The sequence below is a fragment of the Tyto alba genome, unplaced genomic scaffold, assembly GCF_018691265.1.
Source record: "Tyto alba isolate M040663 unplaced genomic scaffold, T.alba_DEE_v4.0 Super-Scaffold_1000006, whole genome shotgun sequence".
NCBI lineage: Eukaryota > Metazoa > Chordata > Aves > Strigiformes > Tytonidae > Tyto > Tyto alba.
In genome coordinates, this window is record NW_024881272.1 from 4798300 (window position 1) to 4824590 (window position 26291).

Here is a 26291-nt window from a genome sequence, read left to right on the forward strand (position 1 = left end):
CCAGTGACACAAGAGCTGCTTAGCAAAAAGCAAGGAAAAGTGATGCTCAGCACAGTATACACTGACCCGTGGGCAGCACGTATGCATGCCCCACTTGGCACTGGGAGCCAGCCGTTCTTGATGCAAGCCAAGGGAAAGAGAAAGGAAGACGCACCCTCGCAGAGGGAAAGATTTCACCTCTGCCACTGGCATTCTGGTTTTGGCACCGCCAGCCATAACATCACCTTTAAATGTGAAATCTAAATTGACAGTGATACAGGAAAGGAGCAGAGAGGGTAGAAAATTCTGCCCAGCCCTCTTTGTAACCCCAAATCTCCCCTGGCTTCCAGCCTCTGCATGAAGCAGAGCCAGTACCTCATCACCAGGTTACCAAGAAAGTAGACCTTCCTTTTCCAGAGCCATGGAGGAATCCTTCCTTGCAGTTATCCGTCCTTCTGGGCAACTCCAAGGAGAATTTCGTTTTGATCTCTGCTGTATCTGAAATGAGTAACACATGCAGAAGCCAACACCTCCCTTGTAAAACAATATGTGCATCTGTAAGCTAAAGTCACCAAAGCCTGAAGAATTCCTGGTGCTAAAGTCCAGGTGCTTTCAGACTCATCAGAGGTGCATCGAGCACCGTTGAGCCCTGCTGCCTGTGGTATTTCCAGCTGAAATTTGCTCCCCTTGCCCTGGGAGCAGGCGAGCACAGGGCTGGGCACTGAGGCTTGCTGGAGGTTACTGCCGAGACCTGGTAGAAATGTCATCCAGCAACATATGCTTCAAGAAAGATTCATTCCCAAGCAGCCTGGCTCCATAATAAAAGTGTCAGAGCAGCTGACTTGCCTTCCCCCAATCTCATTGCCTCCAGATTTATCCTGTCTCAGGTCTCTCTTCCTCCGTAAGCCAGCACGTGCCTTTCCTTTCAATAGGCTGGCACTGCAACTCAGCCAGCTGAGATTGTAGGAGAAAAAGGAAAATAAGCCAGGTGAAGAGATCGGGGAGGAAAAATACTCAGGAGCCAGGTTTTCCTCTAATTTTGGTTGCTCTCACTTCTGAAAGGAAGGAGGGGGAAGTGAGAGGTACCTTAATGTGAGAATGCTCCAAAACCAGTAGCCACCTGATTTTGTGTCCCAAACCAATGCTCTAGCTGCCAGGTTACATCACCTCCCTCTCAGGAAGCTCAAATCATATTCCTGATAAAACCCATGCCAGAAGACATGAACATCTCTGAGCCTGTCGCCCTCCCAGCCAGGGAGACTCTTCTCAGAGGGTTGTGTGTGTGGTGGGCACCCAGAGAGCAAGGAGAGATGACAGCTCCTGGGGAGAGCTGAGCACCAGCTTACCTTCACCACAGAGATGTGATGTTAATGCAGTATTGCAGGCAGCCCCAAAGGGAGAATGATCTTCAGGGAGTTAAAAAAAAAAAAAAAAACAAACAAACAAAAAAAAAAAGAAAAAAAAAGAGAGAGATATGTTAACGGTCCTTTGCAAAGAGCTAAAAATACCCAGAATGGCCAGAGTTTCTGTTGTTTTTTTTTATTTTTCTTCCCTCCCTCCCCCCTGAAAGGAATGTGCCACACAAATTAGAACGATTTTCTTCCAACCTGCAAGACAGGACCAGGCAAGGCATCCTTCAGCTGTGAGTGAAAGAGAGGGAACCTGCGGTTGTCAGGAGCCCGCCAGCCCCAGGGAGGCGAGGGGGAGGACGGCAGACGCCGGTCGCAGGGATCCTGCTGGCTAATTCCCAGTAACCAGGACAGACAGGTCTGTGCCAGGCACCCAGCTGGGGCCCAGGGTGTGTTTCTGCCACACAAGGGAGAGTTCAACAGCAGAAGCGAATCCTGGGCATCCTGACTGCCCTGGGGGGATGCAGACTAAGAGCAGATACCTGCAACAGTGGGCTGTGGAACAGCTTTCCATAGAGCAGAGAAAGCCTCCACTACCACAAAGGCAGTCCTGTTAAATTTGCACAATACCTCCTGGACCTATTGGTCCTTATCACCCAAGGACATCTTTTTCTGGCCCATGCTAGGGTACACATTTAGGTACGCAGCTCAAAACCTAGCACCCATTTCCTCCGTTCAACTGATGGCACAGAAAGAGCCAGTTTGCTTCCAGCAGGGAGTGTTCATCGATAGGCAGGAAAAAAACCAAAGCCACCCCCACCAGGCTATAAAAGCACTGCCTCACTGTGTCACAGCTGTTTCTCACATCTGGATGCAAACAGCACTTAAAGTGTTGCAGCTGGCACCAGCTCCTCCGTTAGCATCTCCCTGTCCTGTTAACGCCAGGCAGGGGAGAGGTCCGGCAGTCGAGGTGAAGGGGCCCTTCGTCTCTGTCAAGTTCTCCTCTGCTAATGAAAATGTTTCTCCAACGTGTCCTCGGGAAGGTTTCCTTCAGCTCCAGCTCCCGTGTGATTGAAGGCTAATCTCTGTTACTCTTGGCTGAATGGCAGCCCACGAGGAAGGTGATGTATTGTGTTTCCCTCCAAGGCGACATTTAATGGTGCTGGCAAAAGAAGAGAAAGCGCCAGATGTTTCCAGATTGAAAGCAAACTCCTCCCGTAACGCACGGGGAGGTCAGGGCAGGAACGGGGGCCTCACGGACCGGGATCAGAGAGCACCCCCCTAACTTCAGCGCCACTTTGAAGGGCCATCTCGCGTGCCAGCGTGCCCCCCTCCCCAGAAGCAGTCCAGCTGATCACGGCGGCCACACGAGGCAACGTGTCCTGCAGCCACCCTGTGGGACATGACTGGCCTCCAAATTGCTCGCCAGCATCAGTCTGGTCAGCGCAGGGGCCTGGGAGAGACGCTGTGTTAGTTTCCTTTTAAAATGCTTGGAGACCTACCGATAAAGAATGGAGAGAAAAAAATTAGGATTACAATCCTCTGGCTGGTGTGCCGCTCGCACACAAGGAGACGCCTGGCTCCGTGACACACCAATCTTTCTCCTCTGCTCCAGAACCACAGCTCTGCAAACATGCTCCAGCCCATCCCCGCCAACTGTTGCTCTCCTGCTCTGCCCTCACTGGAACAACCCAGCTGCCCATCATGGTGCTCTCTGCACCCTCCACCTCTAAGGCTTTGCAGGTTTTCTCCTCCTTTTTTGCCCCTACAAAACCACCAGCATTGTTGAGGACACCCAAGCACAACACAATGTCTCCTTATTTGCTTTCCTTTCTCCTTGCTGCCTCCCCAACCCTGCCTGCCACTAGCACTGGCTGTGGGGTGCTTACCGTGGACTACACAAGACGTATCCTCCAACAGCTAAACCTGGAGGAGAAGGAAAAGGAGAAATTAAGAAAACAGACAGAAGGAAGAAGAGAAGAGTTCCAATTACTGGCAATTAGCTCTACCTAACGCTCACCCACTGTGCGCAGTGCCCCAGACACTTGGGTAGGTGAGCACGCAGGGTGGCATGCCACGTACCTGCACGCCCTGTGCACAGGTGAGCACTCGAGGTCCTTGCTGAAGGTATTCCAGCCTATTTGGTCACCTACTGGGGCACAGGCGGCCGTAGCCCTTTTTGGGTCATCCCGTAGCTCAATCAAATCAGGACTGGTGCTTCTCTCTGCTCCCACCAGCTGTGGCCCAAGCCCTGGGGCGGAGGCGCTTGCTGGGAGCTGAAGCCCAGCATGGGAAATTGCCCGGGGGATATCCACCCTCTTTCCAAGACCCACCTCTGACTGGGTTATCTGCCTGTTTTTTTGAGTTCCCAGGAGGGGTGCCAGCGACAGACAGCACGGCGGGCTGCCTGTTGACGCAGTCGCAGACCGCGCAGCTCTTGCTGACAGAGCTGCCTTCCCCTCCACGGGAGGACATGCTTTGCTCCCAGGCAGGGGGAAGGCGGAGGCACCCAGCACGCTGCCGCAGTGGAGGAGGCACTCAGCCAGCCACTAATGCCTCCTACTGTCTTGGAGCAAAGGGATGAATTAGCTTTTATTAGCTCTTACGAGGAACACATCAGTCCTGCCCTCTCCTCCTCGCACAAGACTCACGCACAGACTCAGCTGTGCTGCAAGTGAAGCAGAACCAACTTACCTCTGTGCCGGCGGCCCCAAACTCCTGTTGGGTCTTGTACAAATCTTATAAATCTTAAACCTTAGACAAGCTGGGAGTTAGGATAAAGCAATCCTCCCAAAGGTGCTGCAGGGCCCTTGCTGCCCAGAAGTACTTAAAAAAAGATGGATGCTTGGCTTTTGCATCCAGATCTCTCAGGTGGCACCACGTGTGGCCCAAAGGAGGGCACGGTCTCCGTGCCAGCAAAGCCAGAGCCACTGCACAGTCCCTACTGCTGACACCCAAACTCGGGGCTGTTATTTTTTGGGGGGGGAGGGGGGGGGAGGTGGGTGCTCTGTGGCTTCCCGCTGAGCTCTCCTGCCACACGATGTATTCCTGACCCCCAGCACCCAGCCACCAGCATGGCTGAGGGATGGTGCTGCTCCAGAGAAGTCTCTCTAAAGTCGCTCTGGGGCTTGTTAGCGGGGTGATAAAGGGGATGAATGGCCTCAGAGAAATGCTCTGTCTCCTGCTGTGGCATTTATTATCCTTTAGCCAGGCAATTCTTCACACCAGCCAGGAGCTCCGGGCTTGCTCGTTTACCATCCTCAAGGGCTGTTTTCCACAAGAGGCCGTGCTCTGCACTTGCGCTTGTCGCCCTGGGCAGCTCGAACGTGCCTGAAGAGCCCACGGCACAGCACAGCACGGCACGGCACGGCACCCCGCACAAGATAGCTGGGGGCAGAGCAGTTCTCCCGGGCAGCCTCTGAGCTCATCGCCTTCCTCCCACACAACCAGCCTGTTTTCCCAAACTCGCAATTTCGTGATCTGAGCCGCAGCTGTCCCCCACCCCAGATCTGCAGGGAACAGAGCTGGGCACATTTTCAGCCTGATTTCCTAAGAAGTGCAAAGCATATGCAATCCTGCTGCATCGCTCTGTCCTCTGCCCACTCCCCAGCAACTTCTGACACTGCAAACAGATTTCAACCTGATCTAACAGAGAGACAGAGGTCTCTGAGACAGTCGGAGTCTATAAATTTCATGGGAACAGACTGTCAAACAGAGGAGAGACATTATTAGCACCTTCCAAACTGTAGTGTATCATCCCTTATTACACATCAGACAATCTGCGTGGGCGGAAGAGAGATGCTATAAATATCCCGGTAAGGGGAGATGCTCCATTCAGCATGAGCATCTTACTACACACCAGAGAATCCAAACCCAAGCTAAATACCCACAGCAGATGAGACTTCGTGGATCCCACTGCATACAGTACTAAGGGGAGAAGGTTTCAAGCCTGCCTGGCTGATAGGAGAGCCAGGTAAAATGGCACGTTAGCCTTTGGAAAGCCTCTGGAAATGGGCTGTGTGCTCTTCCTTTACCATTCTTCCAGTGACCAAACCAAGGTCTTGTTGCATTTCCAGCTGAAATTGCCATCCCAGCCGTATGGATGAGTTCAGATGCTCCCTGAAATGGAAAAGACACGCCCAGCTCCAAGGAGAAACGCTGATGAGCTGTTTCCCTCACCTCTGCAACCCTCCCAGAGCTTCTCTGCCACACGGACAGGGATTTCACCTTCCAGCAAGGGGTTTCATCCACGGGCTGCTGCCAGCAAAGGCCGGGAAGGCAGCCCCAGGGTCCGAGCAGCAACCCGGGGAGCTCACAGCCGTCTGTCTCACACATCAAGCTACCCATTAGCAAGTTGACTGATTAGTGGTACTTGTTACTGGGAGCGAGAGCCTGCTCCTCTACACACAGGTCCTTCCTGCAGACCGGACCCACTCACCAGTCCCAGTACAGATCAGCAAGCTGGTGCCAGCACGGGGCTGGCAGGCAGCAGCGTGGGTGCAAAGAGCAGCCTTCCCTCGGCGGGGCAGAGGGAGCCCCAGCGACCCTTCCTCTTCCTCCTGAAGGCCGAAGGGGGCACGACAGCCTCTTGGTTCTCCTTTAAAGTCAATTAAACAGTTTGCCCGGCGCGCGGTGCGATACAGCCGGAGAGCAACACCAAGAAGCCATTTACTAGAGCTGTTGGCTGGCCTTCCTTGCTCACCTCCCTTCAGTGACCCAATTAGGAGACCGTCATTAGGCTGTTCCAGGGTCGAACCTGCAGTTGCTCTTGCTGGGAACTCCCATCACTTGTCCCCGCTCGCTGGTACGGGAAAGCTTAGCGGCAAGCGTATGAGTACATGACAAGGCAGCGAAGGTGAGCGGAGCTGGCTAAGGCTGAGTCCAGCATTTCAGTATTCTCTGCCCCTGCTGCTAAAAAGCCAAACCCTACATGCAATTTGGGGACAGAGCAGGGTAATCCCTGGGCTCACTTAGGATCTGCACTGACCCAGTCGTTATTTGTTCGCAGCGTCGTTTCCAGCCACAGGAGTTCCAGAGCCCTGGAAGTAATTGAAAAGTGGGAAATAGCCTTTTTCCTGCCAGCTTGTATGTGATGCTGACCCAGCTGGCCGGACACATTTTGGGAGTTCTCTGATTCACCACCTGGTAAAGGTCAAGTCCCAGGAGGTTTCATCAGCTTGGTGGATCACATATCACTTGTACCTGTGTGGCTTCAGCTCTGCAAAAAGAGAATTTAACCATGCACTACGACATATCCTTTATTCAAAAAAAAAAAAAAGGATTTACACTTCAGGGGTGCTTTACTCCCTGTTCTGCCCAACAAGAGGAGTGCTGGGTATTGAATCCAGGCTTGCGTTCACTTCAAAAAAAAAAAAAAAAAGAGGAAAATCCAGAAATCCAGTCACTCTGTCCTAATTGTTCTGATCCAACCTTTCACAGCGTTGCATTGAGCTAAAGGGCTGCACCTGAAAGTATGCCAGGAGCGGCATGAAATGTTAATGTTGCAATTAAAACAATATGAATATTGCAGCACCGCTCTGCTGCTCCCCATCCACTGAACAATTCTCATTCAATGGAAGTCAAGTTACATTTGAGGAAATAATGAGGTCTGCTAATTAAGTCTGGCCTAGGAAGGCAGCAGTCTTAAAAGGAAAAAAAGAATTCAGATCTCCCCAAAATGTGTACATTTGCTGCTTATTACCTGCAAAGGGAAATCATTAATGCTGTGCAATGTCAGGATCACAGGTCAGTGCCATTGTCTTATTGCACACATCTAGAAGAAATTATCTTTTTAATGATAAAACGCGTAAGTCATGACCTGCTTTGTCCCTAGGAGCTGAGTGGGAAATGTCGAGCTAACACTTTCCACACTCGGAATGCAGAAAGCAGGTACCTGACGGGGAATGCCAAATCCGGGCTGGGCTAGCAAGAGGCAGGCAGGGGCTCCAAGGGGCTGAAGGCAGCAGATTGCGTGCAGCTGACACAAGACGGATCCCAGCCTGTACACAGGGAAGGGATTTGTCCTCCCCAGCCACCAGGACAACTGAGTGACAGCGACACTGGCTCGGGTGGTGGAAGCCACAGGGAAAGAGACCACTGGGTCAGCCCTGGGGGGACAAAGACTGGTCAGGATCATCACGTGTTTTAACTCTAACAAGAGGCAACAGAGGAAGACCCTCTTCCCAGCCCTTGCATCCATCAGTTGCTCTCCCAAGACACAAGCGTGTGTTGCAGTAACACAAGGACACAGCAACAGCCTAGAAACCAGAAACGTCAGGTCCGGGGGTCCCAAAGGAAATCTGTATCAACACACCACGCCCACAGCTTCCCCACCTTCTTGTCTTTCATCATATTCCCAAGTTTCTTTATCCGTGTTGGTGGGGACACTGCCACCATGTCGCTCGTGTTCTCCCCAGCCCAGACAACTGCAGAGCGGGGTTAGGGTGGGGAGGGTCCGGCACCGGGAATATTTCATGGGAAGAACAGAAGGCTGGGAACTAGCCCACCATGTCTTCCTGCTGCTTTGGCTGCCTTTTCTTTTTGACAGAGCTTCAGGAGCATACAAGACCTACTCGTCCTCCTTGCCATTAGACCCGACCTGACCAACCAGTGTGAAGTTGGCTAGGGGCCACAGAGCAGCTTGTTGTGTGAAGAGCAGGCTATGGCAGTCCAAACCTCTCCTGCCGCTGGAGCAACACCCCTCCCTAACCTACTTCCCAATTCTCCAGAGGAAAATTTATCCAACTGAGGGGTGAGAGAGGGTACTGGAGTCCTGGTTCATTCCTTGACCGCCACTGACACTCTGAACTTTAGCCTCTCTTTAATACAGACAACCTTCCTGGTAAGATCCAGGCAGAGACAGAGCCCCACTGACCAAACCAGGAAGCAAAAGGATCCAAATGAGGGGGAGCTCAAACCATCAAGAAGGAAACACTTAATTTGAAAGAGGAGAAAAATCCAAATTAAAAGATCAGAAAAGACCTTCCAGGTCCTAGAATGTCCTAAAGGACTCAGATACCATTTTTATCCATCTCTGGCCTCCTGGAGATGGAAGAGAAATAAATCTATTTGGTCACCCAGGAGGATGTCACCCACCCTGTCCCCACCACCAGCAGCTCTGTTTTGTGGATGAGTAGGTGGTCCCCTCCCTCCAGCCCATTTGTCGCTGGATTTCCAGACACACCAGCACTTGCTGCTACCAAGTGTCTGTTCTGCAATAAAGAGCAATAAACATGTCAGAGTAATTAATGTCTTAACAACTTATTACAATCCTCAGATAATTAATCACAAAAGCTAAACATGCTGTCTCACCCTCCTAATGTGTTAATGCTCTAATTATTATGCCTCAATTAAGGGGAAGTCAGCGCTCCTTGCTTAGAAGTGCATGTTTAATAAGGGTGCTTGAACGCAGGCAAGTTGAAGTGGGAAGGGAGGGGGTGATGGGGGTTAAGGAAGAGGACACCATTTTTAATGAGGTTTCATGGGTGGCTCGAGGCAAGGAATTGACAGCCCTTATCTGGGATCTCACACGCGACTGCACGTGGAACTGGGGGCCATCTGCGGTGGCTCTGTGCTCCGCTTCTCACCGGGCTATTTATAGGAAAAGCAGCATGTGGGGCACAGAGAAGGCAGGGACTGGAGATGAGCAGTTACACTGTGGATCTGGCCAGTGCTAGACAGCAGAGCTGGCAGCTCGCAGAGCAGCCAGCAACAGGAGTTGGTGGTCTCCTCTATCCAGCCCACTTCACGCCATATTTCCAGACATACAGGCACTTGCCACCACTCCTGTCCCCCATGAAGCATCCCCATTGCCCAAGCCTCTCCAGCGCTGTCCCATTTCCATGATGCACCTTGCCTCCAATCAAGCCAGCTTGACATCCCACAGAGGTGATAAGAACAGCCCCCCAAAATCCAAGATGATTCTTGGGACGCGACAAATCAGCTCATCTGATTTCAGCCATCACCTGGTGGTTTTCCACAGCTCCTTGTTGTACGAGGGAACCGAAAGCCGTGGCCCAAAGAGCACACCGTCGAAACATGCTTGCTTTAGAGGTGGGGAAACTGAAGGCCAAAGAGAGGTATTCTCTGGGGGAGATTTGTGGTGGTTACTACCACTGAATCTGCTTTTCTGGTGCCTGGCTCTGAAGCTTGGTGGTCCTTGGCGGTGAGGAGCTTGAGCAGAGCAGACTATAATGATGCAGGTAGGACCTGAAGCCTTCACTGTGCAATAGCAGGAGGTCCCTGCTGCACTCAAGACACAGCTCTGCACCCATATGATCCTCGTTCTTGGGAAAGACTTTGGGTACAAAGTATAGTCACGGCAAAGATGGCATCACGTCCATCCCACCCTGCAGAAGTGATGCCCCTAGAGAGCAAAGGGCTCAAGATTTAGGACTTGGTGAGAGGTGGAACAGCTCTGCAATGAAGCAGGCATGGGAAGCTGGGACCAGGATGGCTCCAGATCTTGGTACCATACAGGAAACTGCAGCAGAAGAATGGCTGGAGCCCAAGACTCCCAAACAAAGCCTAAAAAAAAAATTATTTTTCCAATAAAAAGCTTTTGAAACAACTCCTGCACACAAGTGGGTCTTGAAACACAAGAAAGCTCTCCTTGAACCAGGCCGGTTTCTGTTCCTTCCAAGCTTTTTAAAATTTCTCATACAAATGAATCATCAGAAGCATTTCCAGTCTGGGTTTGACTGGAAAACGACTGCACTTCCTCAAGAAATAACACACTGTGTAGGTTTGGATGGTTTTCTCTGAGGAATAAGGAAGAAAGAATAAGAAAGAAAATAAAACAAAGCAACCCGGAAGGGACATGAATTTTAAAACTCATGGACAGTTTTGGTTTCAAATAATCAAAATGAAAAAATACTTCACACAGTCACTTCCACAAAAATAATTCTGTCACCCTGATTCGTCGGTGATGTCTCGTGAAAAACAAAAGAAAGCTCTTCACCTCTGCCCACCTCACCTACAGTACCCCGAGACAGCAACCTGCCAGCGCTTTGACTGGAGAAAAGGAGCTGATGTCTCCCCACAGAAGCAGCCTGTGGATGCCCCCAGGGATGAGGGCTCCAAAAGAAGACTCGTGTGTTGGGCCTCTCACCACACCGCTTTCCATTCCAGCATCAGACTTCACCTGCCCAGACTTTCCTTCGTCTCTTTGGTGAGGATGACTTCAGACATCCAGCTCTACCTCCCCGCACTCAGCTGGAGACATGGCAGCACTTTCCCTCAGCAGCTTCGCTTCACCCTGCCAGCTGCTCCACGGAGATTCCACCAGAACCCAACCCGTCCTGCAAAACCTGACCGTCCAGGACAGGGCCATCAAAATCACTGAAATCTGAGCAAACACGGCCTCACTAGGGAGACACAAGGTGTATGATGCCTCTTGAGGAACCAAAGGACCTTTCTGCTGCTATTTGCACTGACTGGTGGACTGGGGAGTTTTCTATGGCTGTTGGCATCTGTGTTGTTCATCTATGCTCAGAGCTGAACCTGTTACCTTCTTTCTTTTCAAGCATACTATCCAGGTCTCTCAGGCACTGCAAGAAAGCGGCTAACTGCTTTTGTACCTCTCCCTTTCTCACCACTACCATCAAATCAGAGGTCACTTGAAAACACGGGCCATTGTTTCAATTCTGGGGCTAGAAAGTTTGGCTTGGTTTGACCTATTCCAGAGCATCAAGTCAGTTGAATATCTGATGCCAGGAGTTTTGGAGAAGTTGGCTGGCTTATGTTAGTATGCTGTGGGGCTGGAAAAAGAAGTTTACCTAGAAGAGTGCAGTAATGCACAGCTCCTGATCCAGGGTGGTTTCCCTGGGATGCTCTGGCCCCATTTAGCCTGTACCCACCACCACATCAAACCTGAGCCTTCCTCCCAGTACAGCAGACCCATGTCCCCAGTAATCCTCACTCTGCCCAGCCAGAGCACGCTCCCATTCACACTGGAGCAGACAAAACAGAGAGGTGAATCGCTGTGCCCCTTTGCACTTTTCCCAGCTGAACTCAGGATCAGCCTCTTGGAGCAAGTCACTGCCCCAACACGCTCACACAAAACACCCGCAGCCAGCGAGCACTTGTGGGCACATTCCCAGAGCAGGGCTTGAATTCTGAGGGCAGCCTCTGGAGGAGAGCAGATAACCATTACATGAATAGATACAAGATGTAACGACCACCAGACAAAACAGCATCACTGCTTCCCAGGAGAAAAAAACAGTGGGTCTGAGTGGATTATAAAGTGCTGGACCACAAAGCTGGTGCCACTGGAACCCAGCTGCCCCCAACCTCACAGCCCCCTCCAACAAGAGCCTTCTGAACTCAGCTCACCCCCTCCCTCCGCCTGCTGCCTTTAAGACAGCATGCAGCATGACAGCTGGGAAACCCAATCTGGTCCAAATTTTGTTACAACCCTGCTGGTTTTTATCCTTGTTTACCAGCATTAATTTTAATGGCTTTCCCTACATTAACTTTGTCCTGAACCGGTCAAATTCTTGCTCACTTGCTTTCTGGAGAACAGGCTGGGTAATTTTCCCTTGTCACATAACAGCCTGCCTGGGCTCCTCAGGAATGACAGCCACACTGTGTACTTTGTTGAGGGCAATAAACTTCTCAAGGCTGGGGAAAGAGGATTTACATATCCCTGAATACGCTGTCTGTTCTTTGTTCAGTTTGGGACTTGGCTTGCACCTGCTTGGTCTAGCAGGTGGAAATTTCTTCTTCCTGTTCAGCATGGAAGGGAACTACTGAGCCTGCACCAAGGAAACGTAATGATTCCGGGCAAAGTGGCAACCTCTCCAAGTCTGGGCAGCTTTGGGCTGGGTTTGTCACTAGCCATCTGAGTCTCATTTTCCCCTGGAATCATTAAAAATGACTGTAAAACAGGTCCCAAAAGAGATAACAGTGCTAGAATACGTGTGGAGAAAGTTTCAGAGAGGTAGGAAAGAGGAAGAGAGGATGCCTTGTCCTCTGCAGCAGCCCTCTGCTCTGCAATGCCCCTATTTGTGCTGCCTGTGTCCCACGTGCCTTTATTCACAGCAGGCAGCAGAGGCGAGGATGATGCCAGGCCTGAGCTTTCTCTCTCCAGTCCACTCTCCTCCTTTGCATCTCTGGCTCCTTCCAGCCACCCTGGCTTCCTGAAGGAGACATCACAGCTCCATCCAGGCTGGGCTCTGCAGGAGAGAAAAAGATTGTCCTTCCCTTTGCTCACCGGGTGCTATGAGCTCTGGTCCCTCTCCTTTCTCCAGCTCACAGAAAGGTGCGATGGCTCAGGCTGTGGGAGGGAAGAGAAACTCTCAGGACTCTTTCAGTGCTTTGCTCTCCCTGTTAAAAAAAACAGGGCAGCAGCTCTTTCCACCAAAGAAATGCAAGGGTTCAATTCAGGCATATTTCCAAAGTATTCTGTCTCTGGCAGTGTAGAAAAGGAATATGGTTACACCAAGGGAAGCTATTTGATGTAGCACAAGATACCCATACTTTAAAAGTACAGATGTTCCCTCCATGCTCCAAGGGGCAATTTGGAAGACAGAGGGCTCAAAAAATCCCACTATATCCAACCACAAGCACCTGGGCTGCTGTAGAGAGAGTGTTGCCATGGAAAGACAAGGGAGGCAGCAGTGAGATGGCTGGAGTATTCCTACCAATTAACATGAAGAATTTTGACTGCTCTGCTGTGTTTTCTGCAAGAGCCTAGCAACCACCTCAAAAGTGTTACTCACACACCTGAGAAGTGTTTAGCAGGGTCACAGGCCTAGTAAACTATGACAGCAGGGAGAGAGAGCTCTCCAGACAAGGCCCCTTGTGCATGGGCACGCCGCATGTATGCAGCTTGGACACCTCAAGTCCTGCTCCGGGAGGCTCACGCAGTAGGTGCAGGTAGTCACCGGATCACACGGGACAGCCAGGGCGAGGGGAGGGGGTGACACGCAGGAGCCAGAGCCACAGCTGCAGGGAGGAGAAGACCTGAAGAAGGAGCTAGATGTCCTGCCTTCAGGGGGCAAAACAGGGCAGCTTGTCATTGCTCAGTTCAGACATGCCGGTTGGAGATTCCCCGTCACCAGCAACCTCTCTTCTACAAACAAGCAAACTTGTCAGCCTGCTGCGTGGGTTCACTTCAAATGTACTGATTCCACCAAGACTCCTGCTACTCTGCCCGACTAAAACAGAAGAAACAGGACCTCCAAGATACCTTGCAACATCTCTACTAGGCACTAAAGAGAACGACCCAGAGTCAGAGGCCACCGCAATCCTACCTTCTTCCAGACCCTGAAGTAAAGGCAGATATTCCACATGTGCCAGTCTAGCCTCTTCCACAAAAGGGGAATTACAAACTGACAGAGAACGGCTTCTGCCCATTCATTAAGTTCCTGGCATTAATTGATTTCTCTCCAACCAAGCCATAAAACCCAAAGCTGCATGCAAGCAGCATCCTAAAATATCCTTGTAAATCTCAGCCACCACATTCATTAATTACAACCCAGTGATAGTTCAGGCCATTAGTTCTGGCTGGTAACTTCATTTATTCCCACGTTAATGCTTGATGTCAGTGGTTATCTCATTACCACTCTATTACTTACCTACTTAATCCATCATTGCAACCCAGGCCAGAAGGGAGGAGCAGAGCTTGCCCTGCATCTGTAGGAAGACAATGCATGAAGTGTAGAGCACCTAGGAATCACAAACAAAACACTTCTCTAATCTGCAGCTGAGGTTATATCTATTAAGAGGAGGAAATGACAGATGAGTGTTGTTAGGAACACAAACGCATTCCAACATTGAAAAAGTGTGGATATTGAGGATTAAGTTTCCTATTAAATCAGAACCAAAAGCTTTGGCAAGAATGGAAATACGTATTAGCAGTCATACAAAAAAAATGACCTTAACTCTGCCCTCCTCCTCCTCAGACTCTCCTTCCTCCAAACCCCAGGTCAGATTCAAACAGTTTCTGCCTTTTGCACGCTAAACCCTTTGAAAAGGCAAATCAAAGTATGGGCACTGGGAGCTGCAACCTGCTGAATGCTCCAGAAAACATCCGAGCAGCACTGCAGATACCACTAGCCCTGAGTGCTCGTGAAAAGATACCCAAAGCAAGCCATGCAAAGACCCAACAGCTACTGGTATTTCAACACACACCCGGCTGGAGTTCCTCTTGTTTAGTGAGCAAGCTCTTCTGAAAATGTGCTTTATCACACCTGCAGCACTCCTGCCTGTCCCAGGACTTACTCCACTCGCTGATCCAGCCCCATGGGTCTGAGCAGGATGTTTCAGCACAGCGAGACCAGCAGCTTTCCTCACCTCCTTCCCTCCTCCTTCCCTCCAATAGCCCTGCTGGAGACAGCGTTTCAATCTTCCCCTGCTTGACCGAGAAAAAGGGAAGCCCTTTCTGTGTTGACAGGCTGTGAAACCAAGATGCGAGCTGGAAAAAGGGTTCAAAGGGACGTTTCCCCTGCAGTAAGGCAGGTTTTCTTAAGAGCAAGCAACCTACCTCTGCTCTGCCCACACAGATATGATGCCCACACAGTAGGACAGGTGACTGTGGTTTTTATTGGTTTTAAGTGACATGATATGGAAGGGCTGGAATCCTCTACTGTGGAAGAAGCTGGTGCCACAGAAGCAAGGTAGAGAAAGAAGACGCAGCCCCCAAGATGTCAGGAGTGAAACATCAGTATTTTCTTCTGCGATCAGTAACGCCCCAGCTAACATTCCTGTGCTGGCAAAAGCAGGCTCTAAATGGTGCTGTGCCAGAGCAACTGACAGGGCAAGCCTGCCAGATGCCACAAGCAGATGTAATTAAAATACCTTTGCTGCCCTGCTCTCCAGCCCCTCGGCAATGAAATCCATTACAGAGTGTGGAAAGAAAATTATTTAAAATGTCCCTGAAGCGAAGTTTTTGACACCAGCGTAGACAGATGGATTTTGATAGGCCCTTGATTAAACAGCTTTCTGCAGGAGGCAAAGAAGGCAGGAAAGGAGCTGGGTGATGAGTCAGAGGACCATCCTAGAAACAGTGGCTATTGCCCAGGGAAAATAAGTGCTGCTGGAGGGGAAAGCTGCCCTGTCAGCTAGCCAGAGGCTAAAACAGCCTCGCCCCCGCAGGAAGCAAGCTGCAACCCTCTGCTCCAGTGCCAGGCGCCTGTTCCTGAGTTCTCTGCTCCGAGTCAGGCCAGCAACTCCACACACATCGCTGCTTCCAGCCTCTGACGAAAGGCTGCGGTGAAAGCAAGCAACAGCAAGCCCCACACAGTGCCCAGCCCGTAGCAGGGCCAGCAATACTTCCATTTTCCACGAAGCTACATATCACGGGGGGATTCTCCAGGATGCAGTAGGATACCGGCTCCAAGCGCAGTTTTCCCCCTGGGTGTTCATAACATCTCTCTCTTCCTCATTTTCTCACACACAGATGCTCTTGGACTGATAACAACTGAATTCCCTTGGCAGAGAGGGGAGAAGATAAAGTCTTCTCCTTGGCCACCTATTTATAGCAAGCTGGTAGGAACTTGTTATCTTTAAGATCTCTGGCATGAACAGCTGCAATTAGCCACCAGGCTGGAAAGTTATTAGGGGTGGGCAAAAAGGAGCCAAAACCACATTTTTCTCAGGGACACAAATGAAAGGCAAGAAGGAAGGGTGTTACAACTGGGTGCGGGCAGCTGGTCTGTCCAACGCAGAGACCTCAGAAAGAGGAAACCCAGGTAGGACAGAGGGTCAAGCATAGCCCAGGAGCTCAGAGCACAGCGTGAAGATACCTACAGCACCCAGGGCCGAGGTTAAACACCCTGAGCGAGCACACAGGCTCTGCAATCCAGGGTGCTGCAGGCATAGATGCGGGTCATGGAGCTACAGAAACTAGTGACCACGGCTCACCAGTCCCGTGCCTGTGTAATTCTGGCCCGCTCTGGTGGCCAAGAGCCTTGCAGTTGCTCTTACTCGGTAGAGAAGGCTCGCAGGCACGTCCCATGAGAAAAGGGATTTTCCCATCAAGTATTCCTCAGGCTTTGTATATGAAGATATTTGATAGAAGACTCCAGATCAAGAAGGAATTATAAATCTGAAAGTATAAGATACAGAGTATCACCAGCTCCTGCACAACTCCCTGTTTTTGCACAACATTCATCTCTCATTCCTAATTTGCTTCAGATGGTTCAAACAGAGGCTTGAAATTTTTAATTGCCCTGCTCCCTCCCATGGCCTGAAAGAAACTGAGGCAAGCAGCAAGAATCCCTTCCCAAGCATCCACCTTATTATTTTCCTGGGACTTGCCTGCGAATGCCCTGTGCAAACCTGACACTTGGGAACCCTCAGCCGCTTGTTTTCATACATACTTCGAGACTGAGGTAGCTTTTGGTCCCAACTCCGCTCAGTGCAATGCTCAGAACCCTGGTTCATAACCACAGTACCACTGATCTTCAGATCTGCAAATAGCCGAGGGGCAGCTGAGCTCCCTTCTGAGTGATCAGAAATTCAACCCCTCGCTAACAAATAAGTGGCCCAGCCAGCCGCAGAGAGCACTGCATCTCCACCTTCCCTGCAGCCGTTTAGTCTGGGTAAGTATAATCATGTCTCCAATGAGAAAGCTTTAAAAATGTGTTCAGCAATGCATTTCAATTAACAATGTTTTTAAACACCATTTCACACCCAGCCCAAGTGAAAATATAATTGCATCCCAGACAGAGAAACGGGTGCCCTTCCATAGGGTAACACAGCCACTTGTAGCCCCTGGTTTTGTACCTGGGAAGGGACTGGGTAGAGGGGAAGCACCTTTATCCTACAGCTGCCTTAAGCAAAGTCTCACATCTTTTAAAATAGGGCACAAAGGTCACATTTACTGCTTAGCAACTTTTCTCTCTCAAAAGGTCATTGCCCAAAACTCACCGTGGTTATGTGCATGCGGGCACCCACGCACAGAGACGAAGGAGCAGTTGGTCTTTGCCTTGGCCTCTAATAGTCCATTCAGAAGCTGACATTTGAGCATTTTATTCCCCCCTGCAAACAAAACGCATCAGTTAAGCACTCCCAGGGAAGTAGCAGGACCAGAGCAAATTCCCAGAAAAAGCCTTGGCAGCATTTCCTCTGCTCTGTGGCTCCGAGCGAGATGGAGTAACAGAGCACGACACATGGAGCAACAGAAGCTGAACGATGCACGTGTTACTGCAATGAAAATTAACAATATTGGGGGGAGCAGGGGGGAAAGCATTGCTAAGAAATACTTGTTAAAACACAACCTTATCCTCATCTGACCCCAATTCCGATTAAAGAAAACTAGACAGACTGGCATTGCTACTGGGGCATTCAGGCGATATTGTTGACCATCCATGTGTGTAATTGCCCAGGAGGTCCCACAATGACCCCCTCGCCGTTCCTCTGGCAATCTTAGATGTGTCAGTTTAAGTGACCACTATTTTTAAGGCCATTCAGCCCCACTCTCCAGGCTCCCAGAGTCCTCTGACGTAGCCAAAGCATCTTCCAGTCACGCCAGACAGACTCCCAGACCCACTAGCTCACCACGCATCTTGTTCACCGTTGCCTGTCTTGGATACAAAAGGACACTCTAGTCACAAGTCCTGAAACCCCCATAGAAGATCCCCTTCCACATGTCTTCAGCTGAGATCAGCAAGGGATGTGTCACCCACCCAAGCAAGCTCACCGAGCTGGTGTGCTCCATAAAGAAGACAGATAAATCTTCTGCCCCCCAATAGAGTTTGGGGGGCTCCAAAAGCCAGCTAGCTCAGGACCCAAGGATGCCTGCCCTACTTGTAGCTACACCGCTATTTCACAGGAGCACAGGGAAGACCAGATTTTACTGAGTTTAGGGGCCATATGCATGAGAAGTCTTGGGAAAGCTAGACACGTGCTGAGCAGTTTGACAGGCTCATGAAAAAGGCCACTGCTGCTGACGGCCCAGCAAGCAAAGGGCTTGGTGCAGCGTCCCTTATCAGTCACTGCCCATCAAGCCTAATCACATGGCATAGTAATATTCCTTAAATAAGTTTTACATTTAAAAAGGAATGAAAAGCTAGGGGAAACAAAATACTGCAATAGAAGGGGAGAGGTGAAGTTCAACCACCGTAAGAAACCCTAAAGACAAACACACATTTCACATTTTGCAATCTGTGAGAGAGTTGATTTTCTGTTCCTCAGCTTCAATCACCTCTTTGCTAGTGAGATTTGGCACTAGCCCAGGTCTCCTAAGGAAACAGAGGCAAGGATTTTCCAAAGGATTTGTCACCCACATCTCCTCCTGCACCACTCCATGGGGGATTTTCTCATGAGCAAAGCCCTTCATTGAAAAAAATCTGCCTTTAAAAGACGAGGCCATGAGAAACCCAAGAGCAATATTTCTACCTCAGACCTAGCTCCAAGCCCAGTGTTCACCTGCAAGTCCTGCTGCCCTTCACCTGCTTAGGGAAGATGTTTTCATTATTGTTAAATTTGCAATGAGTTTAGCTTCACGTCCTTCATTGGATTATCTTTGTATTTAATGTCCGGTCCTCTCCTCCTCTTCTTTTTATAGACTGGTAATCCAAGTCCCTTGGTAAGGCTGAGTAATCTTGATCAGATTTTAATCAAAGTAAACCAGATCCTCAGCTGCCAGTATTGATGCATCTGCCTTTAAATATTTGAACGATGCCGATTTACCCTGGCGAGGCACAGGCCCCATCCGTTCAAAAAATTTAAATTCCTTCCTATGCATCAAGCTAAAACAACAAGACAGAACAAGCAACCTGCTGCGAAGGGGTTTTAGTTTATAAAACCAATACCCAGGATTTCAGAACTAAATGAAAATCTGAGATAATCCCTCCCCAAATCCATCCTGGGAAAAGCACTCCGGACAGATCAGTATCAAATAACTTCTTAAAACACACTTTTTCCTCTTGCGAAAGCTACCATCAAGTCAGGGAAAAGGGAAATTACCCACAGTGCATCACTCCTTGACATGACCCAGAGAATTCACATTTTTCAGCCATAGAAAAATGTGTATTTTATCCATGAAGGCTTCTCCAGGATGGACCTGCTTCTGCTTTGTTCAGCAATGACCCTTGTGTCACTGCCAAACCCCAGCATCCAAAATCAGCATATTAGTTGGAAAATAATGAGATTTCTGGAATAGAAAATGTTGGCTCCATTTTCCTTACCTTTAAAGGTGATATCTGCCAGCTTCCCTCCACTGATCAGAAAGATTAAAAAAAAAAAGCACTTAGATGAAATAGAGCCTCATCTAATTGCCTGAGTCCAGGAGACAAGTTTGAGGTGACGGGGGCTGTCCCACAGAATTTGTCAGTATTTGGACTGCAAACAGCATCCAAGTGAAGCCAGAAATAGATGACTGCCTAAAACATGCTGGTAAAGGCAGTTACACTGATTTAATTTCACATTCAGGGGTAAACTCCTGAGAAACACTAGGAGTTTCGCAAGTTCTCTTTGGTCATTTCCACAGAGACAGAGGTTAAATCAAAGGCAGGACATGCTTACACAAGCATCCCCTGGGAAGTTACAGCAGTGCATCACAATAAATCTGCAACTCCATCCTTACTGCTAGAATGTTGTAAGGTCTTCAGGGTTTGTCAGAACCACGCTCTAGTTGAGGCCCAGTCCCGAACAGGAGGAGGAGAACAAGTTAAGGATCTCAGTCCCTCCCTTCCCACAGGAGGTTGAGGTCTCCTACTCACCTTTTCCAGTTGTTGGCTGGACCTGCCCTCTACCCTCTAACTCTGGCTGGGTTAGTTTACAAAGAGGCAGGCGGGGATCAAATCCTCTCCTGCTCATAACAGTTACTGCCATCCTGCTTCTCAACTAGATGTCTCAGTTGTGCTCTCCACACCCCGAAGTCAAGCTGGAGAAAATATAATCACCCTTTTGCGAGAGCCCAAGACATATCCCAGCTCCTGAACTGCACTTGGATCCATATCATGTCCTTCATGCAAGTCCAGTAAAACCAGTGACCCGTTCAACTGACGAACTACTACAGGATTAGATGCTGTCCTGCCTAGGGACAAAGCCATGGGACAGTGTCATTAAGATGTTATTACTCATGAAGGGGACCAAAACCAGGCTGGACATTTAAAAAATAAAAAAAAGAGTCAGTTGACGGTTGTAAGGGGAAAATATGAAAAGGCTGAGGATGAGGAAGAAGCAAGGACTTTGTTTCTTTCCCCACAGCTCCTCCACAGCTCTGTAAGCAGAAGAGTGCTCCAGTGGACACAGCCCCACCAATTTCCTCCCACACGGGAGGAACACCAAACAGGCAGCAAAGCTCCTGGTGTCATGCCCAGGCACTGACCCCAAACCCTGCGGGGGGTTTAAATCCAAGTCACTGGTGGCTCCTCCAGCCTCTAAACTTGCCAGACAAGCAACCCACATGGCATCGATCCGGCTGCAAGCAGACACTCGGGAAAGCTATGGCAAGTCACCTAAGGTGGGACTCGACACAGGTTGCATATTAATAGGCATATTAAACCACCCTGTAGTCTCATGAAGGAGCCTATATGGAGGAGCACCTGCAGGGGGGTTAACAAGCTTCAGTTCCTGCAAGCAGACCTCATCTTTTGTCCTTTCATATTAGCTCACCCAAGCATCCCTGATTCGAGATGCAGGTTCCTACAACAGATGGTCTTATTAGTGTCTGTGTGTAGCGACAAGGAGACAACAACAGGTAGCCTAGAGAGTAACTGAAACACTTCACCCCACTTGCCCCAAGATGGGTTCAAGATCACGCCAAGGGCAACGCGCAAAAAAGTTGTCATGCAATAAGCGGTCCAAATTATCCTCACCTGCCTTCTGCACCGTTAAGATCTCAGCTGGAACACGTTGTCCAGTTTGGGATGATGATCTCCAAGACGATATGAACAATTGGAGACGGTCCAAAGGAGACAGACTCCAGTGACTGGAAATCTGTAGGAGTTAGTTGGCAAGGAGAGGTGGAAAGCATTTGTGATGCTCAGTCTAGAGAGGATCGAGACACAGTTGCAGTCTTCAGACAAGCAAAAAGGAAAGGGGAAAAATAAAAAAAAATAAAAAAAAACAAAAAACAAAAAAACAAAAAAAAAAACAACACCTTTCCCCACCTATGGAAAGAACAAGAAATCCTAGGATCAATTTAAGACAAGGAAGCTTTTAGTCAAACACTAAGAAAAACTTTCCAAGTCTACAGACAGCAAAGGCACTAGACAGTTGCCAGACCTCCACTGCTTTCTTCAAAACATCCACAGTTAAATTAAACCCTTTGGGCTACGCTACAGAAGATCCCATAACTCAGCCACGAGGCAGTCAAGAGAGTTATGAGCTCATTCAGCACAGTGACGCAGAGAATAGATAGTCCAACAGCAGTGAGAAAGAAATTAATTTCCAGCTCATCATAAAAAACACCAAAAAAAAACACCAAAAAGCCACACAGCAGCAGCTGCTTAGCGGGACCTTTAAAAACCCTTCCAGTGTGAAAAGGCTAGCAGGGGAGGGAGCGGGTGGGTGCTCTGAGGGCTGGCAGGAGTGGGAGGATGGAGAGGAAAAAGCCACAGCAAAGCTGAGCCTGCTAGTGTTGGGGCAAACAGACGGAGAAGAGCAGAGCAGCAATGCCCAGCTGTCAAAGCAACGCCCTGCTGAAGTCAAGAGGCTGCTCCACGAGCCTTCAAAGCCATATTCTGTTAAGTGACTCACCCAGCACACGCTGCTCAGCTGTGCCACGGCAAGAGGGGCCTCGTGCCCTCACAGGACCTCCCGTGGACTCTGTGGTGCTCCCTCCTCCGGCACGTGTGAGCCTTGCTCTTAGCTGGTGGCTCCCATCGTTCGCCTGCGCTGCGAAGGACCTGTCTCCAGGTCAGGCTGTTCCCATGCTACAACCCAGAACTGAGCCCCCAGGCTGATTCTAGCACTTCATGGGTGCCAACGTGATTGGGTGCTCTCAGCAGCCAGAGGAGAAGGAGTTTTGAGATGTCCATACTTTTGTCCACGTCCAACCAAATAAAACAATACATATATTTATACATAACCAAGCAAATGTAACATATACTTTTATACACCCAACCAAATAAATCACAACTACAGAAGCTCTCGAAGCCTGATGCAAACCTGGGTGCCCCCAAACTCTCCCAAAGTTTACTTTCCTTGCAACTGGGGCAGGAGCCCAGGATTTGCACCATTCTCCTTGGATTTTTGTCCTGGCTGCCTGCTGACCTCTTGCGCGAGTGAAAAAAACAACCATTTTGTTGGCTGCCTCATCATGGTCTTGCCCTATTCCAGATACATTGGCTGGAGCTAATTCCTGCATCGTCTCTTCAAATTTGTCCAAGCCAAAACTTCTTCTTGCGGTCCATGGCTCAAACCTCCCTGGATTTGAGCTTTTCATATATTTTTGGCTGGATCTGGAGCTCAGGGAGCTGAGAGATGCTTGGAGAAACCAAACTCTGCCTATTTGCCTTGGTACTCATTGGAAAATACAGCTTGATACAGATCCATGATAAATCCTAACCGGCCGATGGAGAGTCCCCTAGTGACGTAGACAAGGTTTGCAGCAGGTTTCACTCCAGATCAAGCTATTCCTACATGCCAGACCTAAATTTTAAACCCAGAAATAGTCCTCTCGAGTTTCTCCTTCCATGTTGACTTGTGTTTGTGTGAGGCTTGGCTCAGACCATCACACACACTGTATTTGCAAGACTAAGTGCAGTCAAAGTCAGCTCACCTGAGAGGAAACTTCCTGACCTCTTCCACCTCTCCCTTCCCTGTGTGCATCACCGTGAGGCCGCGAGACTCATCTGCAGTGAACTATTATCCTCTGTGCTCTACCTCCTGCTTTGTTTATAGAGAGTTTGGGGAGATTTGTGGGCCTGGTGATGAATTATAGCGAGGAAGACAAACATATTTTACTGTTCTGGGCAAGGAGTGCTGGAATCCCGTGGACATCTGGAGGAATTATTTGCAGAAAATTAACATTGTTTGTCATTTGCATGATAAACTTCTGGATCTCAGTTGAATGATGGGAAGAAACCGGTGGGGGATGTTCATTATCCCTGATGGAGCGAAGCCCCTTGACACGATGCTAAGGTCACCATGATCTATGGACCTGCTGACTGACAACTCCGAGTGCTCTGGAATTGAACACACAATATAACTGGGGGCGTAAGCGATCTGCCACATTAAATGCCGAGGCGTTAATAATTGTTGCTTGCCTCTGATTGCCGGAGTTTCGGATGCACTTGTTCTGGCTGTCTCACAGGGCACGCACGTTAACTCCTTCCTGGCTAATATCAGAGGACACAAAATTCAGTCAAGGACTTGCAGGTATCCAAGCAGCCTCACGGATTAAAACACCCAGGCTTTCTTGTTTATCTCTTGATGTGCCTTTTGGGAACACGCTCTCAGCAACTCCCTGACACAGATTCCCCACCTCTGCCTCAGTAGCAGTTACAAATCCCAGGAGGCGGGAGATGACGTGCCTTCACCAGCCCTGCAAGGGACCCGCTCAAATTCACAGCGTGGCAGAGTAGCCCTCAAAGGTTTCCCAGTACCACAGTGCAGCACACCTCGTTCCTCTGTATGTTAACTTTTGCCACTTGGGAGCTAACTTCAGGTTTTTTCCTTGCGGCTCTAACGTGTACCGATGCCAGGGAGCAGCTCTTCTCGAGAGCTGGGAGCACTGCTAGCTGCAAGGCAGGGTGGCAGGCACCCAGAAGAATTGCGTCTGAGAAACATTATCTCGCTTAGGACACGACTCCTGCTCCCTCAGCATCTCAGTTTCTTCCTTTGAAAAACTGTAATATTCTTTAATCGGCTTCTGAATTGTTGCTCCTAAGTCCCCTGAGTCAGCATTGCCCAAACTGGGGGATGAGGCCCCTCTCTGCTTCCCAAGAAAAGAGGCACAGTTGGGGAGCAGAAGGGATGTGAGGTCTCTCCAGGAGCGGTGTGGGTGCATCAGCCATGGCAGACTTATTAGAGAGGGAGGTAAGAAAAGCAGAGAGCACCTGGGCCCAAATTGAAGTCACTCCCAGAAGCACTGCCTCATGTGCTTTTGTAAGCTCCTCTAAATACATTTCCCAGCACTTTCACCCCCCTACCTCTAAGCGGAGAGTGCAGCACTCCCCTTCCTCACAGGGCTGCAGGGAAGACGAATTCACAAACATTTCTGAGGCAAGGAAGCAGGAGAATATATCCTTGCTGAAAGATGTAACGATAAACCCAAATGTTTTGGGCACCAGCACCACCCCAGCATCACCACACGATGAGGAAAGCAAGGGGAGTCCTCTGCTGTGGACTGCAGCCTCCCCGGGAGCACAAGCGGATAGGGATCTGCGGAGAGATAATTACACTGACAGTATTCCCTGTGCAAAGGTACCGCCAAAAAAATGCTGACACCTTTTCTTACATCAAACGATGCACCGCACTGATTAACACAGGCAGAAAAACCCAGTCCCTGCCTTTCTGAAACACCTCGAGGCCATGATGTGATGAACAAGTGGATTGGGCGATGCAGTTTGATTATGCCTGGGAGACGGGGGATGAGAGAACCCTATAGATTTGGGGCAGGCGTGGGAGAGCTGGCACCATACCCACCAGTGCTCTGTGAATGACTGCAGCTCAGGGGATGGCTCCACTCCAAGCTCCGTCCGCCCCTTACTGGGACCGGAGCTGAGACAGGGAAGAAAAATGAGCATCTGGAAGTCCATATGAATAAGCTAATGCTGCAGGGCTGTCAGTCATGTGCTAATACCCTTAGCTAAAGAAACATATTGATCCTGATTGCCTGGAATTGCACTTGAAAAGGGCTGGGTGACATTTCCAAGGAGACACGAGCTACTTTCAAGTCAATTAGCGGCATTGGAGGATTCATGCCGAGGGGACGCACTCAACTCTGAGGAATGCCAGGAGAGAATGAGAATTGAATTAAGCCTTTTCATACACAGAGAAACAAATCCTTTAATGGCCTATAACAGCTGATGGGACACCCAGGGTCGCCAAAACCATGCTGACAGCAGCTAGGTGAAGAAGTTTCCCCGTGATGAAGGTGGGGACTGCAGAGCAGCTGAATCCTTGCTAAGGGCCCAGGCGGGCATGCAGAGCTGCACGGGGTAATCCTCTAGACAAGGGAGCAGAGGAAAGCAAAGATTAAGGTCCAGGTCAATAATGCATGTAAAACTCTTCATTCCTCTCCAGGTACCTGACGTCCCTTGGGGCTCAGCAGGGACACCAGAGCCAACAGCATCTCATGCACAACCCTTGTGGAACAGGCATTTAGATGAGGTCTTCTGTCTGCTGCCACCTTCCCCAGAAAACTCCTTCCTCATCAGGATCCCAAAGACTGCTTCAGAGCCAAGGATTCCAGGCAGATTTGAAACCAGCAGAGCAAATCCGAAGGCAGAGAAATCAGGGTAACTCTGCAATCCCTCCGACTTTTCTACTTGCGGGTGCTCTGACCCATATTTAGTTTCCATGGTTCCTTTTATGTTCCTATAAACGTGAGGCTTGTACCTGAATTCAAGGCTTTCTGGACAGCTTTACAGAGATGATTTCCTGCTCTCTCACAGCACCTGCAGTCATTCTGCCTCACAACTCAAGGAGCACAAACCTTCAATCCCCGTGCAGGAAGGCGAGGAGCTCCAGTGAAAAGCCTTTCAATCCATTCTGCAGGGTGAATGTGATCCCACCAGCTACAGAGTGACTGAGAAGCCTCACATCTAAACAGGCCCCAGGAGCATCTGAATCTTTCTGAGTATGGCACAGGAAAAAAAAAAAAAAAAACAAACTGGAGAGACAAGTCAGCCAACCTGTTTTCTTCCAGCCTCAGTTCTGCAAACTCTCACACTGTGGGTTTCCTTGCGATAGCATCTCTCAGCCATGAGTCCAAAAGCATCTTCAGCATGCTGGTGACAGTCGGAGGACTCAGAAATGCCAGAGTGTTCTTCTGAGTTGCACCAGCCTAGGTAAAGCTGCCCCTCGCCTCCACCTTCCAAAGCCAAGTAGTTCAGCCTAAGA

At 49.7% G+C, this 26291-nt stretch overlaps 1 long non-coding RNA gene across 3 annotated transcripts in view; it reads right to left on the reverse strand.

The window, feature by feature from the left end:
* Positions 1 to 511: 511 nt before the first annotated feature.
* LOC116962272 overlaps positions 512 to 26291 on the reverse strand; it is a 42925-nt gene continuing 17145 nt past the window's right edge. Inside the window, exons 3-7 of one of the 3 annotated variants that reach the window (XR_004407483.2) lie at positions 17202 to 17312; positions 13907 to 13964; positions 3218 to 3254; positions 1587 to 2826; positions 512 to 1385 (exon numbers count right to left, since the gene is read on the reverse strand). This is a non-coding gene — a long non-coding RNA (uncharacterized LOC116962272). Of the gene's footprint in view, positions 1386 to 1502; positions 2827 to 3217; positions 3255 to 13906; positions 13965 to 17201; positions 17313 to 21097; positions 21247 to 26291 lie in introns of those variants that run through there. The other 2 variants (XR_004407482.2, XR_004407481.2) reach the window with 2 other exon arrangements.